Source organism: Dermacentor albipictus, chromosome 2, assembly GCF_038994185.2.
Source record: "Dermacentor albipictus isolate Rhodes 1998 colony chromosome 2, USDA_Dalb.pri_finalv2, whole genome shotgun sequence".
NCBI classification, from domain to species: domain Eukaryota; kingdom Metazoa; phylum Arthropoda; class Arachnida; order Ixodida; family Ixodidae; genus Dermacentor; species Dermacentor albipictus.
The window spans coordinates 82166758-82179498 of NC_091822.1; the positions used below are offsets into that span (position 1 = coordinate 82166758).

At 47.3% G+C, this 12741-nt stretch overlaps 1 long non-coding RNA gene across 1 annotated transcript; it reads left to right on the top strand.

Moving 5' to 3' along the window:
* Positions 1-207: 207 nt before the first annotated feature.
* Positions 208-7826, top strand: LOC135895847 (uncharacterized). The gene is made up of 3 exons (XR_010562496.2): positions 208-386; positions 3142-3238; positions 7688-7826. It is a non-coding gene; the product is annotated as an uncharacterized lncRNA (long non-coding RNA).
* The last annotated feature ends 4915 nt before the right edge of the window (positions 7827-12741 follow it).

Sequence of the window (12741 nt, forward strand, 5' to 3'; positions counted from 1 at the left end):
GCACGAACAGCGGTATGTCATCGCCGTCATCTTCAAAGGCGGCGCTGGCTCACCTGACGATTTGAAGCGAATGGCCGCGATCGAGAACCTTAAGCGACCGCACTAATCTTTTCACAGTAACTCCAACCTTGTTCGACTGGTGGCGCAGCAAAGCGCTCCGCTCCGCTGCAGTTTCCGCTCACCCTCTGGCCCATAAACCCGCTCAGCTATAACTCCCTGGTATCTCCATGTCAGTGCCCACGTCCACAGTGCCTAAGAAGTCCGACAGGTCGCCCGCCTACGTACCAAGAACCAACAAAGGATTGACGGCGAACGCTACAATCTTCGATGACGCTACGTGGAATATGAGCCCAGCGACTGTGCTTGAATTTGCGCACCACGTCGACGTAAGTTGAGTGGAAGACTTCTACAAAGCTTTTGTTGATCAGTCAAGATCCTTCAGTGTTATCATGCACTACACTATGAGGTCGGGCTCAACGGCTTTACACGATCACAGAGGCACCACACACGACTCCAAGTCGCTCACGTAGTGCGCCTTCAGCCGTTCTACGCACGCTCGAGAGTTCTGGGACTTAATTTCTTGCTTGCTTTTTTATTTTGTTATTTGTACGCGTATTTTTTTTTCGCTTTCGTGTTCTATTCGCAGCATCGGGACGTTGCTTTTTAACGAGGGGCATTGACAGGCGTGCATTGTTGATCCCTTTTTCAAGGGATCAACAACTACGTTTAACCTGCTAACAATTATTAAAATTATTGCTCGACGTAAGACACGCCTTCATGTATCTGAGCTTTCCAGAATGTTGTCAATTCTACAGCGAAATAACCTTGTTTGTAACCAGATTGCTTGGCAGTGGTGTACTTACATTCTATAGAACTGACGCGAGTACTAGCCACAACGCTGGGTTGTACAATGACCGATGTGTAAATAGCCAACGCGTCAGACCCGTCAATCAGATTTCGACAATCGACAACTGGTTCTCGCTGCTATAGTTGTGCTTGAGATTTAGGGCCAGACAATGAAATCTTCCTTACCTCAGTAAGGAAGCCTTCATTGCAGTGAGGCTACCTTATGTCACTCTGAAAGGTTCCTTACTGAGGCGCCCTCGGTGAAGGCTTCCTTGGTGCTTCCTTGGTACTTCCTCAGCATAAGAAGCCAAACAATGAAACCTTCCTTACCTCACTAAGGAAGCCTTCATTGGGGTGAGGCTACCTTATGTCACTCTGAAAGCTTCCTTACTGAGGGGCCCTCGGTGAAGGCTTCCTTGGTGCTTCCTCAGCATAAGGTAGCTCCAAAGCTACCTTCATGCGTCCTTCCGCCGCTCCTGGCCCTGAACGAGCGCTTCACCTCACTGCTTAACCACGTGGCATTCGCTTGCGCATGCGCACTGTCGCCCACCTGCGGAGAAGCGCGAGTACGGTACGTCTTGCCAGGCATGTTCGTTTCAGTCACGCGTGCGGCATGCAAGCATTGCTAGGCGTTGCTAGGCGTTGCAAGACGCCGGCGTGCCAGCGTTGCTGGAGCACATCAAGTTTTGCACTGTAATGCGCAACTTTTTTTAACTTTAGTAAACGAAACTAGAAGAAAGCGTCCACGCTTCTCTATATTAGCTATTCAATTTAAAGATTGTGCGACGATACAACATTTTTTAATAGAATAATGGTGTTCGCGGAAAGATTTGAAGAGATAATCTCGAACCCAGGCACGCGGCAACTGCTCCTTAGGTGAGGACGGGTGAAGGGAGCTCTCAGAGTACGCTTGCTTCCTCCATCGGTCCTTCGCTGTAAGGAGGCCTCACGTAAGGTTAGGAAGCGCTCGAAGGAAAGGAACTAGGGGTGCGCGAATATTCGGAATTTCGAATACGAATCGAATATTTTCCATATTCGAAGCGTATTCGATTCGAGAAATGCATGTTCGGAAATTCAGGAATATCCGAGGACGGCCGAATAACGGTGGAAACGGCGAATATTCGGATAGACTGCGAATAATTGAGCAATTAACCAATTGTATGCTTGCTCCGCATTCTCCTAAGAACATGTTTATTAACTGAGAACTTCGCATGATCCGCTCATTATCTGTATGCTCTGTTTCAGTCTATCTGCTTCAGGCATTTGAGACATGATCAGTTTCGGTTTCTTTTTCACCAAGCTTTATAATTCCAATTATTTTGGAATCTGTAACAAGCGTTTTACCTGACTGAGGGCATTACCTGAGTCCATTATCTATAATTGAATACCTCTTTAATTTGAAGCAACCTTGTAAAATGCAATGTTATTTTTAAAAGGGTAATAAAGCTATTGTTACCTCTCTTGCAATTTTTTAATACTACACATGTATTCGATATTCGATTCGATATTCGAAGAGAGTTCTTCGCACTATTCGTATTCGATTCGTAATCGAAAATTTCAATATTCGCACACACCTAAAAGGAACGTTTTATTGTTTGGACCAAACTACGTTCATGCGTCCTTACGCTGCTCCTGGCCCTGAACGAGCGCTTCGCCTCACTGCTTAACCACGTGACGTTTGCTTGCGCGTGCGTGCTGTCGCCCACCTTCGGAGAAGCGCGAGCACGGTACGTTTTGCCAGGCACGTTCGTTTCAGTCACGCGTGCGGCATGGAAGCGTTGCTAGGCGTTGCACGACGCCGGCGTACCAGCGTTGCTGGATCACATCAAGTTTTGCACCGTAATACGCTACTTATTTAGGTTTAATAAACAAAACTAGAAAAAAGCGTCCACGCTTCTCTATATTAGCTCATCAACTTAACGATTGTGTGACGATACAACCTTTTTTATTGAATAGTGGTGTTCTGGTGTTCCCCTAAAGCTTTTAAGAGATAATCTCGAACCCAGGCATGGCGGCAACCGCTCCTTACGTGAGGACGGGTGAAGGGAGCTTTCAGAGTATGCTTGCTTCCTCCATCGGTCCTTCGCTGTAAGGAGGCCTCACGTAAGGTTAGGAAGCGCTCGAAGGAAAGGAACGTTTCATTGTTTGGGCCTTATATGCCTTTTTGTGCACAACTTCGCCCAATAAAGAGTTAGCGTTTGAAGTCACGCCTTTGGCTGTGTTTCACTCTTCACCGTCATGATCACGTGACATTGTTGGTTTAAAAGGCTTACCTTTCATGTGCTTGCGTTTCAGCCGCAACGTAAGTCCTGATCGTCATTCCAGTCCTCCACGCCAACGGAAAAGACCTACAAATCCGATATGCCTTTTGCATAGGATATGTTCGGGACCGGTAAGAACTGGTTTTCCAACCTACATAACGTCTAAACTTTTAAAAGTATTTGTCAGTTGATCGTAAGGATAGAAATTGCTATCTCTCTCGTAATCGATAGTAGATTTAAGCATGAAATGGCAACCGGCAAAGCAGATTGGTTGGAGCTGACACTAGCCACAATCTTAAAATGGATGTAGTGCATATTGGACACAGCACACCACACCACACCGCACCACACTGCACCATGCTGTACTGTGCAATGGTCCAGATGCGCGCTGCCCAGCTAGAAGAAAAGCGCCTGAAGAAAGCGCCATCTCTCGAGGCGACGCAAAACCCGCGCCGCGAAACTTATGGGCGGGTGGCGTTAAAAAAAACACAGGCAACCTTGTCTGAGCAACAAAAGATAACAGGGAAGTATGTGGTTTTGTTATCTGCCGTTTGAACGTCACTCATGGAAACGACAAATAAAACTTCAGCGTAATAGAAGTTACACTTTGAGTGATATTGCGAAGAATTATTAGGAATAATCCGAAAGCAATATTTTTTGTAACTTGTTCGGGCGCTAACTAGTGTATGTAATGCGGTCTTGTACAAAGGGTTGGGGGCCAGAGTTGCAGTATCTGCAACGTCATGGTGGCAACAAGTCCTTGGCAGCTGTCCGCTCCGCGGCTCAGGCAGCCAAGATGGCGGCAAAAGGCTCCCTGCTGCTCGCCAACGAGGTCGTACAGCTGGAACGCATGGGCACTCCAGTGGTTTATGTGACGGTCTATCGTCGTCCACCCTGTGTCAGTGACGACGCCCTGATTGCTGCACTTGCAACCTATGGGAAGTGCAGAGACATTTCCGACGTTGTTTTCGCGGACAGGACGGACATCAGCAATGGTAGCCGACAAGATGGCAGTGCGTAGATTCCTTGGCATGTGTGCCTACTACAGGCGCTTTGTCAAGGACTTTTCACGCATCGCTGAGCCGTTGACACGTCTAACTAAATGTGATGTTGAGTTCAAGTGGGAAACGCCGCAGTCTGACGCATTTGAAGAACTCAAACGACGCATGCAGTCGCCGCCGGTACTTGCGCACTTCGACGAGTACGCCGATACAAAATCCATACTGACGCCAGTAGCCTGTCGCTAGCCGGTCACTGTCAAAAGCGGAAGGCAATTATTTTACGACCGAAAAGGAATGCCTCACCGTCGTTTGGGCTACAGCTAAATTTCGCCCTTATCTTTATGGCAGGCCGTTCGAAGTCGTCAGCGACCATCACGCGCTGTGTTGGCTAGCGAATATAAAGGATCCTTCAGGACGAATGGCGCGGTGGAGCCTCAGACTACAAGAATACGACATCACTGTAACCTACAAGTCCGGACGAAAACACTCCGATGCCGACTGCCTATCACGCGCCCCCATTGACCCACCACCGCAAGATGACGAGAATGACCACGCATTCCTTGGAATGATAAGCGCGGAAGACTTCGCTGAACAGCAACGGGCAGGCTCGGAGCTAAAAGGCCTCGTCGAATATTTGGAAGGGCACACCGACGTTGTCCCCAGGACATTTAAGCACAGATTATCTTCCTTCACACTTCAAAACAATCTACTCGTGAAGAACTTCTCACCAGTTCGCGTCAACTACCTTCTTGTTGTTCCGTCGGAGCTGCGTCCAGAAGTACTGCGCGCCCTACATGACGATCCCACCGCTGGGCACTTAGGATTTTCCCGGACACTATCGAGGATACAAGAAAAGTATTATTGGCCACGCCTAACCGCCGACGTCGCCCGTTATGTCAGAACATGCCGAGACTGTCAGCGACGCAAGACACCGACGACAAGGCCAATCGGATTACTACAGCCAATCAAGCCTCCTTGCCGACCATTCCAGCAGATCGGGATGGACTTGCTGGGACCCTTTCCGACGTCAACAACCGGATATAAGTGGATCGTCGTAGCGACGGCTACCTGACCCGCTTCGCAGAAACTAAAGCACTGCCGAAAGGTAGCGCAGCCGAAGTGGCGAAATTTTTCGTCGAGAACATCCTGCTGCGACATGGTGCTCCAGAAGTCCTCATCACCGACAGAGGAACGGCTTTTACAGCAGAGCTCATGCAAGCCATTCTGCAATACAGCCAGACAAGTCACAGGAGCACAACTGCCTACCATCCGCAGACGAATGTTCGTACGGAGCGCCTGAATAAAACGCTCGCCGACATGCTAGCAATGTACTTCGACGTCGAACACAAGACTTGGGATGCGGTCCTGCCGTACGTAACATTCGCTTACAACACGGCGGTGCAAGAAACACAGATCACTCCATTCAAGCTAGTGTACGGCAGGAACCCGACGACGATGCTCGACGCCATGCTGCCGCATGTCTCGAACGAGGAGAATCTTGACGTCGCTACCTATCTCCAGCGCACCGAAGCCCGACAGCTCGCCCGCCTGCGGATCAAGAACCAGCAGAGGACCGACAGCCGACACAACCTCCGACGACGCTTCGTCAAGTACCATCCCGGCGACCGTGTTTGGATATGGACCCCTATACGCCGACGAGGACTGAGCGAGAAGCTTTTTCGTCGCTATTTCGGACCGTACAAGATCATCCGACGTATTGGCGCGCTGGACTATGAGGTCGTGCCAGACGGCATTTCGCTATCACAGCGGCGCCGCTCACGACCTGAAATAGTCCACGTTGTGCGACTCAAGCCGTACTACCAGCGTTAATGAACTTTGGGGCTTCGCGTAACTGACCTTTGGACTTTGTTTATTTTCGTTGTTTTGTTACTTACGTTTATTAAGTGTCCTTTTTGTGTTTCGCTCTCTTATATTTGTAGCATCGGGACGATGCTTTTTAAGAAGGGGGTATTGACACGTGTACTTATCTTTATTGGGCAACCACGTTTTGCCGCCTAACAAATGTAATCGCGCAGCGTGGGACGCGCCTGCATGTATCCGAAGTTTCTGGAAAGTTGTCGATGCTTCTATCCGCTGTCTGTTGCCGCCGAACCTTGTGTTATCTGATTTCATCGCGTGACGCGAATGGTGTAGAACTTTGTGGGAGCACGCGGGCCCGAACGATTAGTCTGGAACATTCGACGACTGCTGTATGAAAGCCGACGCGCTTGACCCGCTGATCAGATTTTCGACGATCGCCGACTGCGTTCGCCGCTCTCTTTGTGTTTTAAGTGTAGCCTGTTTTGTGGGCGCAGGTTCACCCAATAAAAGCTAGTTTTGCCTTTCACAGTATTGCTACAGTGTTCTTTGACGTCACGACAACGTGACACTGTCGTCATTATTTAAGAATGGTCATCTCAATACGGTCATGCCATTATTGTCGTACCCCTTTATTATTATTATTATTATTATTATTATTATTATTATTATTATTATTATTCATTAGTATAGTCCATAGTCGTCAGTGCGGCCGCATCATGCAGTCGTAGTCATGCCGCCATGCTCATTGGCGACCTTGGAAAGCGAGTGCCATGGAAAGAAGCGATGATACCGGATTTTCTCACATATAGCCGAAGTGACAAAAGACCCCAGAATGACAACTGCAGATGGTAAATAAACTTGGTTTGAAAAATAAGGCGTATCGCTGCATTGCTGGAATGCTAGTCACATTACCATCGACAGTCACCATGACATGAGCTCTGCCGTGATTTCTGTTCTGAAACAGCAGTTAGTATTATTTAACGGCAAGAGGCAACATTTGTAAACAATCGAAATAAACCAAACCTCTAAAATCGTGGCATAATATGACCGCGTGCGCACTTGCCCCGCCAAATTGAGGTCACGGGATCCAAATTTCTGCGCAAGAACAGTTGCGGCACAGGCACTTGCAGTGGTTGCCCTGGTATCGAATAAAATAAAGAACAGCTGTAAAAGCGTTGCGTGATTTTCTTGTGCAAATTGACCTGAACAGAGCCCTGTGAACAATCATATTTCTGCTGCAAAAATTTTACTGCACATTATATGACGCTGGCTTTCCTGTACAATTTCGATTATGTGTGTGTTGGTGTGATGTTCTATTTGATCATCTCATTTGATTTCAAGATAAATTTTCTGCTTTAGTGACTTCACGCGATTTGCTATTAATTGAGGTACTCAAGCATGACAGAGACTCAAGGTTGACGGTGGTCATGCGCTGAGTCTGCTTTACGCGTTCATAGATTTGTACTTGATGTCGAATTCTTCGCATGGGTCTTTCCTTCACTATAAAAGATTGTATAGGATTTTGATATTTTCCTTTTCTCATTGATATTGCTGTCTTGTTTAGCGGTCTTACGATTTTGCGACAGCAGTTTTGGCAGTAATCAAACTTCCCATGCTGCTGCAGGTAATAAACAACTACAAAGCATGAACTTCAGTTAATATTTCTCTGGGAAACGAAAGTAGAAACAACTTAACACTAAGGCATATTATTTGTCCGCAGCTATACGAATTTATAATACTTTCTCTCTCCGTCCCCAGTGCTTTCGTTTTCCGAGTGGAAGCCATACCTGTCGCCCTCGGCAGTGCCTATGTGTTGTCACGCCAAAATTCGGTCACTGGAACACTGGAAGCGGGACTTGTGTTCCACCGCCAACGTCAAATATGGGTAAATGACACTATGCGGAAATAAAACAATGAATATTTTGCAGTATTTCAGACTGTGACTGTGACCGTCTTATGGATAACCTCTGTCGACAATACACAACTCTCCCTCGTTCATAATATATTTAGTGTGTGCACGCGCACGTGTGTACGTGTGTGTGTGTGTGTGAGATCGCGTTGGTGTGTACGTGCATGTTTGTGTAATGAGATACATTTGCAAGACTTAAAGAAAACTCTTCTATGTGGCTATGTTTGGCAGCTGGTCAGCTTCTCTAGCAGCGTACACTGCTAGTTGGCCAACCTAAGCTATCACGTGGTCTAACTGGTTTGACTACTATAGCAAAAAATAAACAGTGAGTAAACAAAGTAAAGCTTAGCCAGTTTTTGCTGCAATAGCCGACTTGCCTTTACTTTATGTTAAATGAGCTATGCACTGCGATCGCACGTTGTGCTCTGCTACCGCAGTGTTCTAAGCGTTCTTATTTTGTTGATTTGTTTGTTCGCTTCTTCTTTTTAACTTTTTACAGTGCTGTTAGCGCGACTGGAAGCACACGAAAATGTAAAATACCAGCTCCAACAATGCCATGAGAGTCCGAGATTTTCTATCAAGTTTATATTATATTCTTAGGGGATGTGAGTGAGGGGGGAGAGTGTGTGGCATGGGCATGCTAGGGGTGATATGAAAGCAAATTCATACGTTTATTTATTTTGTTTTATTCATTTTACTTATCGATACTGTTGGCCGAAGGCCATTACAGGGCGGTTGCAAGACAAACGAAACAAGATAGCAGTGCTGCCGCAGTCTAGAACCGACCAAGTAAAGCATATACACAGGAAAAGGTACACTGCAAAGGAAGAAGAAGCAAATGACAAATTACATTAGAGTGGTATCAAATGCACCACAGCCGCTGAATTAATCACGTCCATTACAACCAGGAACATAAGTTGGAAAAATTACTATCGTTAAAGTAGTAGCTATGTACTTCTAGCCGAGATAAAAAAATGTGTTAGTGTGGTTTCAAATTTACTTACACTGCCTACTGTTAGTAATTCGTGTGGCAGCGCGTTCCATTCCTCTATTGTTCTGGGGAAAGACAAGTACTCCATTTAGTACTGAGTACTAAACGGATCCCACACGACGCTCTAATGTGGGACGAACAAGCGTTAATTATGCAGCTAATTTAGATTGTTGAGGAGCAAGTTTTAAATTTCGCCTCACGTACCAGAGTTTTTTTTTTTCAGCTGATGAGCATATGTTGTTTATGTGTGCTTTCCCGTTGAGGTCACTCGATATGGTAATTCCGAAGTATTTAATGTGATTTTCACTGCTTATGACCTTACAATCTGTCTCATAATTGAAGAAATCTGTATTTTTTGCCTTGTTGCTCACCCTTATGTACATAGTCTTGCTGTAGTTCGTGTGTGTCAATTAGGGGCTAAATAAACATTGCTAAGCGCTGTTTTCGGCCTGTTTGGAGGCGTTATATGAGACACAATGTTTCCTCTCTGCCATAGATCAATCAAAGGTGCTAGCCAGGGGTATAGGCAGGGGTGGGGCTTATGGGGCTTCAGCCCCCTCCTCCCCCCCTTCCCGAAATTTGTTCGTGCTGTCCATGCGCCCCCAGCCAGAAGAACTCCCGGCGCTGGAAATCATGCTCGAATTTGTCTAGGATGTCCGTTTCATGCTTGAAAATACATTTTAGTGCGAACATTGCGAAATTGGGCTGGATTTCGCGGCAATTGACACTTTATGGGTATAAAGTTCTAATAAACATTTGATGCAAACGGTGCAATGCTATTTCGAAAGTCGTGCTTTAGATTTTCAATTCCGAAATTTTGTGGGCTTATTGTTGCTATTAGCATCTGACGCCAAAGGTGCAGTGACTTTTCTAAAGTCTTACATCGGAACATACAAAGAGACAAGCCAAATCAACACACTACCAGACAAGTTGACAAAACACGCAGTGAGATACGATAAGACGAAGCGTTGTGGTTGTTCATTTGGGCCGTTATCTCGCATAAAAAAAATATTAGCCTTATTTTTTCGCCTACGCCAAAGCATCTATGTCAAGACACTAAAGCCAGCCAGGGTAACTACGTTCTTATTTATTTTTTCTACTTTGACTTTTATTCGTGAGGACACATTAAGCCTCATAATTTTTTTTATTCTCGCTACCCTACCCGCGGGCTGCCAGAGCCAGCCAGAGCGCATGCGTTTTTCTTGTGTTGCCCCGAAAACACCGCGTGGCGTACTTCGGTGCGCATGTGGTTTTCTCTGGCCGAGTGAATTTTCACCTGGCAGAGTTTTGGACGCCTTCTGGCTAGCAGACGAGAAAAAGAAACAATGGTCGCTTACTGCCATCACTGTTAAGACTTGACGGATTACACCGTGTTCACTTGAGTGCAACCTCTCCAGAAAGTCTTGTCTCGCCGGTGTAAAATACCGAGCACTATGCGTATGGTTCTCGGCGGACCAAGCGTCTCACGTTTTCTTCGATATTCATTCAGTAGCCACATTAGGTGCCCAAAGTAGACATTGGGTTGTGGCCAACATACTCTCTGTTGCGTTTTTTTTTTCATATCGGTGCCCCCGCCCCACAAAAAGAACAAAAAAGAGATACATTGTTGCGGCGCAGCGAATTGTCTCATGGTGACAGTTTGTTACTTCTTTTGCGGAAAGTAATCGGCCACGGCACGCTTCAGTTGCCGGATACTATCACTATATTATTGTGATAGCAACTATGTAAAGACTCCAGGCGCATTCCTGCTGTCGCCGTCACCCTCATGTTTCGTATGAAGTCTCCGGGGAATAACGTCGTCAATGCACACCGCATGCTGTATGTACGAGTGAAAGAGTAGGGGGCGGGGTGGAATGGGTGAGCCGGCGATGGTGGCTCAGTCTTGCATGCGCAAAGGAGAAAAGCGGGGAGCAGGCGCGCCGCCTTCCATCGCACGCGATACATCGGATGGAGTGAATGGAATGGGGGTGGGATCTAAGATTCTGGGAATCTGTGATTGCGCTACATGTTTATTCGCCTTGTTTGACGCATTATATACAGTGCCTTTTTCTTAGATACGTAGATTTATTGGAGGCTTATACATATATTTAAATATCTTGTTGCGAGGTTTTGTGTATACGTGCAGTGAACTTTCTTTCCAGTGACACTTTTCTGCCCTTTATCAGGCATTTGTACATTCCATTCTATATTCGCATTTCTAATGAACGAGGGCGAGTTAAATGAAAGTGAGCCTACCCACCCCGTGCAATAATGGTTCGGTTCATTATCTGCGAGGCATGCGCATAGCACACAGTCATCTTTCATTTGCAAAAGTAACCCGCACATGTGAGGGAGGAGGAGGAAAGAACTTTATTGTGTGCCCTGCGAGTTGGTGGGGAGGGCCAAATGCCCCGCCTAGGTGACGGCCAGGAGTTCTTGGGTCCTGGCGGCATCCTCGGCCCGCTGGACGGCCCATAATTGATCTTCGAGGGTGGGGCTGAGCAGCGCGGCTTCCCAGCGCGTGCGAAGGTTGCTGCTAGAGGCCGCGTTTTCTTTATTGTTATTTAGCCCTCGGCATTGCCATAATATATGCTCCAGAGTGGCTCTGGATCACATGTTTTGCATTTGTCCGTAGGATATACATCCGGATATATGATGTGCGAGAGCGCAGGATTCGGATACGTCCTAGTTTGTAACTGCCGCCATGCGACAGACTGCTTTTTTGTCAATTTTGCGTGAGGTCGCGGGAATATGCACCTCTGTAACCTATAATGTTTCGTAATGTCATTATATATTGTCATTCTGTCCTCCCACTCCCACTCATTTACCGCACCGCCACGTCCGGGGGGTGTCGGGGCGTCACTTGCGACTGCGGCTCGGTCCGTAAGCCCTCGAGCCACATCGTGTGCCGCCTCGTTGTTGCCGTCCTCCGCGAGGGTGTGAGCGGGTGTCCAGGTGATGTATATCTTTCTTTTGTAATTTTGCCCTCCTGCAAGAAGAATTCGTAGTGCCTCCGGGGAGATTCGGCCGTTGGCAAAGTTTCTTATTGCCGTCTGAGAGTCGCTGACTATCACGGTTGCGTTAGTCTGAGCTGCTGCGAGCGCTATGGCTACTTCTTCAGCTATCTCGTTACTTGTGGTGCGTATCGTCGCGCATGTCTTGCACCGTTTATCCCTATTGATTACGGCTGCCGTAAATCCCCGTCTGCGATTGTATCGAGCCGCGTCTACGAACACTGCGTCCTTGTCGCTGCCGAATTTCTTCTGGGACGAAGTTACTGTGCTCGGTTGCTGGTTTTCTTCTGGTGCTGCAGTTTTTCTCTGTTTACATTCTTTTTGTGCATCAGTAACAGGCAACGACGTTTGTGCTGCACCCTGAAGTCTTCTACTCTGCTGGGAGATCCTCCCCGCGGAGCTTGCCATGGAAGATATGGTCTTGGACGCGTCTGGCGGTCAGCATAGACCGCCAGCGGCTCGGAAGCGGCTCAGTTCGGCAGTAGGGTCCGACGCTACTGATTCCGAGCTTTCTGACTCAAGATCGGAAGATTCGGATGCCTTCATACCTGTCAAGCACCGCCGCCCACGACGGACGTCTCCGGCGTCGTCCTCAAGTGAAGGGACTATCATATACAGCACCATCAAGACTACGACAGTAGCTTTCATTCCCATCGACGCGATGGTAAGCCTGAATGCTATCTCTCGACAAAAACTTAATGATTTCTTCTTCAAACTGGCCCCTGGACTAATCCAAGAGGTTCGCGTGAACCCCTGGAAAAATGTCATTGCCGTTGACACGACTGATGATAAGATGGTGCAAACTCTACTTGGTTTGTCTGAAATCTGTGGGGTCCACACACGGCCCTACATACCACAGGGTACAAATATAGTGGCTGGTGTCGTATCTGATGTGGACTTGGATCTCAAAGACGACGTT